This window comes from Mus pahari, chromosome 20 (assembly GCF_900095145.1).
Source record: "Mus pahari chromosome 20, PAHARI_EIJ_v1.1, whole genome shotgun sequence".
Taxonomy (NCBI): Eukaryota; Metazoa; Chordata; class Mammalia; order Rodentia; family Muridae; genus Mus; species Mus pahari.
The window spans coordinates 11,615,324-11,623,258 of record NC_034609.1 but is presented as its reverse complement, the minus strand read 5'-3'; positions in this window follow the sequence as shown (position 1 = coordinate 11,623,258).

The window sequence follows — 7,935 nt, the reverse complement described above, 5'->3', positions numbered from 1 at the left end:
TAAAGATGGTTTCTGTATGATTTTACTATGTTAATACTTACTTTACTTCTTACAATGTTGGGTTATGCAGGCTTTTTACTATATGCAAAATCACAAATGCAGATTCATGGGATTAGGGAGACCTAGCTGTGCCCTCCTCTTTTCAGAGCACGCCTCCAGTGGTAGAATTCTGCACAGACAGACCCCGTGATGAGGAGAGTTCACCCACAGCATCACTAAAGCATGCTTTCCGTTCTACTCTTCCCTTGAGCTCCTTGCCTTCTAAGAAGCTTGGAATTATGTCTACAAACCACAATGTGTCTATGTTCATCCCAGAAATAGGGCTTCTGAAGAGATGCATTGCTGGTAAATAAAGATGAGCTGCTGGCAAGCCAACAAATGCCTTGGCTTCCACTAGGACCTTGCTACTTCCACACAGATGACTCCAATGAGATAAATTACATTCCTGCCAGTATAAACATGCCTGCAATCAATACAGTCAGTAAATAACACGATTTTTCGAAGAAGAGAAAAATGCCGATATTAAATACATTTATATTGACTCAGAGCCAAATTGGTCAGAGGACTATAAGTGCACACACCCAATCTTGTAGCCCTCGGAGAGAGACTCCCCCAGCTGAGCACCTGCCTGTGCCTCTGTGTGGCTCTGCTTTGGCAAAGGGCATTGGGATGGCAAGTGAGATTATGCCAAGGAGACTTGGCTTCTCATCGAGAATTCCTCTTCAGGGGTATCAGCTCTTTTTCTGTTGGACATTTGAGGTCCTTGCCTGCCTCCTTCCTCAGGCTGTGAAGTCCCTGTCAAGCACATAGCTTCTCTGGGTTTTATCTGCATCATTGACAAAGGGAATGTGTTTAGAAAGGCTCTCCAAGCACAGCTGTATGGACCTAATGGCAACACTGGACGGCCTTGGGAATCATCAGGACCTTGGCTCATGTGAGGAGGCCTATTCTATCTTTTCTATTGGCTGCCCTCTGGCCTCCTTCATTTCCTTTTGTTTTTGTGAACGGAAATTAAAGCTGGGTCCTTCACATGCTGGGCAAGTGTTCTACCACTGAGCCACATCCCCAGCCTCTCGTTCTTGCTTTGTAATGCTGCTTCAGTGGAGGAGCATATTCCAAGAAGTGTGCCATGAACCCCTTGGCATTAGATTTGGCCAGAGCAGAAACTGCAAAAGGAGGGTGGCTAGAGGAATAGAATATAATAGCATCAACACTATTAAATATTTATTAAGTACTCATTATAGACTGGCCTTGCGCTAGGCATTTTATATCAATTACTTCATTTAATTCTTAGAGCCATTATGTACTGTTAAGCTCCCTAATGCACAGATGAATAAACATGGGCTGTGTTGGTTAGGAGAGAGTAGCCAGGGCTCTTTTAGGAGGGTGGACTGGGAAAGCCTTTCTACAGAAACTACATTTCAGGCAAGAAGCATAAATAGTAATGAACTCTGGTGTTCTCTAGTACAATGAAAGTGTACTCCAAGCTGAGGTAGAGCATGTTCAGAGACCGGCATCAGAAGTTAGTGTGTTTGACATACACTAGAAGGCCGTGGCCCTGCAAAGGTGTGGGGCAGGGGAAAGGATTTAGGAGTTAGGTGAGAGATGGTTGATTAAGGTTCCAAGGACTATGGAGAATGTTTTCATTTAAGAATGGAACATGGGTCTACAGTGGTTTGCGAAATGCAAAGAATTAACCTGTTAATTCTGACTGACAGCTTGACTGGACTAAGAAACATCTAGGGAGTTAGTTAAACACACCCCTGGGTCTGTGAGAGCCTCTGTGGGCTACTTATCATCAGGGTTCTGACATAGCAGTAAACTGGTCCATTGATGACTCTGTAATGTGGAAGATGTGAAAGGTGGGAGGTGGGCCTGGCTGGAGAACACAGTTCATTGGGACACGGCTTTAGGTGCTTCTTGTTTTCTCCTTTTCCTGTATCTTTCTCTCTGCTTCCGGTTTGGAAGGCATGAAAAGCCTCCTCCACCACAGGCTCCTACCACTGTGGAGTTCTGCAAAAGCACACAGGGTCAAGTGATAGAATACTGAACCACTTGAAACCATGGGCCAAAAGCCCTCCCAAGTTGTTCATGAAGGAAGAACTTAGTCACAACAATGAGGATGGTAACCAACATGTCAGTTTAACTTTTTATTTATTCAGACTCCCCCTGGGTCGGTCCACAGCCACTGTGCTTTATTTAAAGAGCTCCGATGAAGAAACGTCTGTTTCCTGTTAATGAATCAACCCTGACTTCCAAAGAGTTGTATTAAGTACTGATCAGGCAGCAGAAGCCCAGGATAAAGCCTTGCCTGGGTATCTTTCCTGAGTCTGCCCGGATGAACCTGACACTGAAAGAAGACCTGCTTCCTTGCATGGAGGATGTGCAATGGTCCACAGCAAGATGAGCTATGACCACACTGAAGATGAGCTTGAAGGATTCCAGGGAGAAGGGCTCATTTCAAATTACCCAGAGACCTCTTCTTTAAAGTTAGTATAGCCTGGGGAGAAATTACATTAAAAATCCTTCCCTTGAACCAAAAGGGAAATTTGTAACATGAGATTCTAAAGCTTGCATGGCCCCATATTGGCTTGCAGACCTTGAATCTGGATTTGCTCTGTGAATATTTACAAGAGATAAAGCAATAAGAGTGCACAGACATGTGGGGTGATTTATAGATTGTGTGCCCAAGTCATGGCCGAGCTATGACAAAATTATTAGGCACTCCCCCGATTCTAGAATCTTCTTTTAAAAACAGGGGGGGAAAGCACCTTATTATTATGGTTGATATAACACTTCTGTACTTTTGAGTACTGGACTTAGCTTTTCTGAGGTGAATTATGGACCTGCCATTTCATTATAGACTGGGTCACCTTCTAGACATCATTGAAAACATTGGTAAGTCTCAGTTACAATTAAGAATTGTCTGAGTCTCGGGAGAGACTCAGATTCCTAAACTGTGTTGAGAATGTGGAAGACTATAAGCTGGACTGGATGCATTTTGCATTATGGATATGGCCACAAACCTATGAAGGCCAAGGAGTGGAATGTAATGGTTTGAATGAAAATGGACCCCACAGGCTCATATATTTGAATACTTGGTTTCTAGTTGTTGGAACTATTTGGGAAGAATTAGCAGGTATGGTCTTGTTGGTGAGGTGTGTCATTGGATACAAGCTTTCAAGTTTCAAAAGCCCATGCCGTTTCCAATTATCTCTTTCTGCCTCCTACATGTGGATAAGGATGTAGCTCTCAGCTAATGCTCCAAGGCCACGCCTGCTTGCCACCACGCTCTCCACCATGATGGTTATGAACTCCAACCCTCTGAAACTGTAAGCCCCAAATTCAATGCTTTTTTTTTTTTTTAATATTAATTTGTTTTGGCCATGGCATCTTATCGCAACAATAGAAAAGTACCTAAGAAAGCTAACAAGCAGAGGGAGAATCCATACCACACTGCACAAAGGGACCTCAGAGTCACAGCTCTCCACAGATGCTCCTGAGATCAAGCAGGCCTACTTATAGAACCTGGTTCTTCCCTGGGAAAGGTAATTTGAGGTCTTTCTGGGTCCTCGATTACCCCTCTGTAAAATAATTATCTTCTCCAGCTTTGTTGCTTCAATGTGTACAGTCTTGAGATAGAGGGACCCACCAAGCCTATCAAAACAGCGTATTTATGAACAGTTTATCTGTGACAGGCATCTGAGGACTTACAAAAGGGGAGGAAGTATGCCCTCTCAACTCATTGTGACTTAGAAAGTCAGCTTCAACATAAGGGTTGAATTGGTGTCCCTCAATGGTTTCTAGATGGAAATACCTGGGTCATGGCCCAGATCAGTAAGTAGAATCCCCCAGGATGAGCTCCAGAAGCTATGCTTCAAGCAACTTCCTGGGCAGCACACTTGCTTTGGGTCTGGGTTCTGAACAAGGCAAAACCGAGGTCTCAGAGAGAAGGGTAACCCCAAGAAGGAAGAGACCTCTGTTTGCAGGGTTTCCCACCCAAAGGACTGACCAAAGAAGTCAGCCTCAGTAGCCCTCGGAGCTGAACTGAGAGTCTAGGCTACTGAAGTAACTAGAAATGTAGAACAGGATAACTGCAGAGAAAAAAAAAAAAGCCCCTGGCCATCTTGGTGGGCATGCCCCGCGGGGACTGGGTGAAAGCCTGGCAGGGAGCCACCGTTGAGTCCTTAAAGACTGAGTGGAAAGACCAAACACTATGAGAATGGCAAAGTGCGAGTGGACACCTTGGTCAAGACTGCAGAAGGGCCAGGTGTGACCCAGAGGCATCTGTGTGGTCCTGGATGTGACTCCCAGCACCTGGAGGAGTGAATGGGGAAGAGGAGAAGAGAGGAGAGAGGAAGGGAGGGCAGGGCAGGGCAGGGCAGGGGAGGGCAGAGCTGTGTGTGCTGTAGCACTCCAGTGGCTTAGACAGGAAGGTCAGAAGTTTGCAGCAAGCCAGCTCTACATCAGAAGCACCCATCTCTTCTCCCCACCCCAGGCTGTGCAGTAGGAGGCCAGATTCCTCTCTTCCCACTGAACTTAGCCACCGGCATTTTGCAGATAATTGCTTTGTTGGGGTAGGGCCATTCTGTGCTTTGCAAGAGTTTGGCTTCCTCTCTACCCTCTACTCATTAGATACCAATAGCACTTGTCAGCCTAATGTCTCTAGAAGTTGCAAAATGCCATAGAAGGTGGCAAGCCACCTCAGTTGCAAACCACTGCTGAGAGTCAGGGCCACCGCTTATGAGAAATGCTGAACTGAAATAGACCAGTCCTAGAGAAAAGTCATAATAGGATTGTGAATAGGCACCTGCATTTTAGAGGACCACAAAAGCAAAACTTAGAACCTTTGAAGGAAAGCAACATGACACAAACTCCCTGCCAGGTATCATTTACAAAACCCACCCCACTACAAAAACACTGCCCGACTACCAAGGCAGGAAATGAGACCTGTCAACTAGACAGCGGTAGTCAACAGAAGCGGATGTTCAGGTGGTGCAGACACTGGAATTAACAAAAGGCCCCTAAAATAGCGGTTACACATGTGCTCAAGGACTCACAGGAGCAGAGAGGCATGATAGCAGAGAGACAGGAGCATTCCAGTGGCGAGATGGAAGCCACAGAAAGGACTCAAATGGAAATGATAAAACTGAAATTGTACGACTGTAACAAAGACTTCATAGCTGAGGTGAACGGCAGGCTGGAGTCCACAGAGTGATGGGTCGGAGAACATGAAGCTGATCAATAGAAAATGCTTAATCCGAGGAAGAGAGAGGAAAAAGCAACCACTATTTAGACAGTCAATTGACTTTAGACTAATGTGTAAAGATTTTCAATGGGGAAGAGATGCTTGTCAGCACGTGGTATAGAAACAGGCAGATGCACTGGGAAGGAAAAAAAAAAACCCAACCACATCTTATTAAAACCAAGCAGATAAGCCAAAGCCCAAGAATAAAATTTAAAACCACAGGATCCTGAAAGAAAACCAAAGCCGACGTGATTTGGGTACACCATGGGTTCTAACTCGGGGCTCAAACAGCAACATGGAAGCACTGGCCACGCACGTGTGACATGCTGGTCACTTTCAAAATGGGAAGTTTCAGTCCTTCAAAGGCACCAGAACAACAGGAATGAAGATGTGAAAGGCTCAGAGGAGACATTTTTAAAGCACATATTTACTAATGAGTGGTAGCAAAAAGCACAAATGATTGACTATAACTTGATTACTTAAAAACAAACAAAACCCCCCAAACCCCAAGGTTTTAGGTAAGAGATTTTAAAAGATGTTTTATGATTTTTTTTATATTATACAACATTACAGATCCAAAATTAGCTAGTTAGTACGTGAAGTGTGCTCACCACGGTGGGTCAGCAATAAAACCAAAGCTATCATATGTATGAAGACGTATGCTGGGACTCAATTTTGGAATCCTATAGAGTATCTGGGACTCACATATGATTGCTTAGTACTAATACAAAATAGGAATATTCAGAATCTTCTCATGAAATAAAAAACAACAACAACAACAACAAAAACAAAACAAACCCAACCTGTTTGTTCTGTGACTAAACAATTCTACTTCTTAACATTTACCCATAGGGAAGAAAATTGATATTTATGCACCAAGAATCACAGCAGCCTGATTGACAGTACCTCCAGACGGAAACAGCCTAGATGCTATTTGTGGCTCAAATGGACCCCACTTTCCTCTAAGCCCCTCTCTCTATTACTATTACCAGCTTAAATCTGCTCAGCAATGACAGCAGAAAATTCTGTCACTTGTAACATTATGGGTAACTTTCAAAGAGCATTAAGCTTACTGGGGCTGATTATTTAGGGAACATGGAAAGCAAAAGGAGCCACTCACTCCGGGGTCCTTTAAACATCTTTGTCTGATAAGAATCCGGAATGCCAGCTCAAGAGAGAGAGAGAGAGAGAGAGAGAGAGAGAGAGAGAGAGAGAGAGAGACCTTGGAACAGTCTTCACCGTTCAGGGATCTACGGAGGTCGAAAGAGTTTTAAGGCTGAATGAACACGGAGACAGAGTCCTCCTGATAAAACAGGGCTGATATGAACTCACAGAGACTGTGGCAGCAGGCACAGAGGTTGCACAGGTTCAAGGCAGCCAGGGTCCCTCCCAGTGCTGAGAGGGGAAGCAGACATGAGCTCCCACTCCTAACCAAGAAGTTATATGTAATTGACACCTGCTTGCAAAGAATCAATTAGTTTTCTCCATTAGAGCCTTACTGGGTATATTTAACACTTCAGAGTAGGCCCCGTGCTCAGCAGCAGAAGGCCAATATGAAGTGAAACCAATGGGAGTTTTGTAGACTTTTTGTCTCATTGTTTTGTTTGGTTGTTGATATTTTTTGCCTTATTGATCTTTTGCTTATATGTTATGCATTTCCTGACCAATAGGAAAAATTGGGAAATTAGATTTAAAAACAACATCATTTGCAAAGCATGTGACAACATATTTGGCATAAAACACAAGGTTTGCATTAAAAGTAATCAAATATTCCTGAAGTAAATTGAAGGTTTAAATAGGTGGAGGAATATACAATGTTCATAAACTGGAATGTTTAAAACCTACCCATCTTGATCTCATATAGCCCAGGCTGGTCTTGAACTCTTTATGTAGCTGAGGATAACCTTGAAATTCTGATCCTTCTGGGATTACAGATACAGACCACCAATTGCAGTTTAGGGTCTCTGGATTGAACCCAGGGCTTTGTGCACATCGGCTAAGCCTATAACAACAGAGCTGTAGCCCCAGTCCTGGAAGAGGCAATATTCTTAACATGACACTTGGGTGTCTATATTAAACTGAAACCCAACAAAACCTCCAACATTGTTATGGAATTAATAATTTCATCCTAAAATTAACATGATAATACACAGGGTCATTAGTGCTAAAACAACTTTTTAAAAATTGGAGCTCCCATACTAGCTAATTTAAATACCTACTAAAAACTAAAAAAAAAAAAAAAAGTCAAGACAGCATAGTATTAACATAAGGACAATGAAGAACTTGGGGCAGATTTATATACCCACAGTTAACTGATACCCCATGGGAATTCAATGTGGCAACAGAGACACCAACAAATGGTGTTAGGACATCTAGATAACTGTGGGGAAACGATCCAGCCCTACCTCTCATTGTACAGAGTTCAATCTAATAAGACCTAAGGAGGCCTAAATGTAGACACGGAAACTCTGGAGCTCAGGACTACCTTCATAGCCCGGAGGCAGGAGGATATTCTTATACAGGAACTTGAAAGCACAAATCGCCACAACTAAACTTAGATTGGCTTCCACCTAAATTAAAAGTCAAAAGCCAAAAGCTACATATGAAAGAAAGAAAGAAAGAAAGAAAGAGAGAGAGAGAGAGAGAGAGAGAGAGAGAGAGAGAGAGAGAGAGAGAAGAAAGGAAAG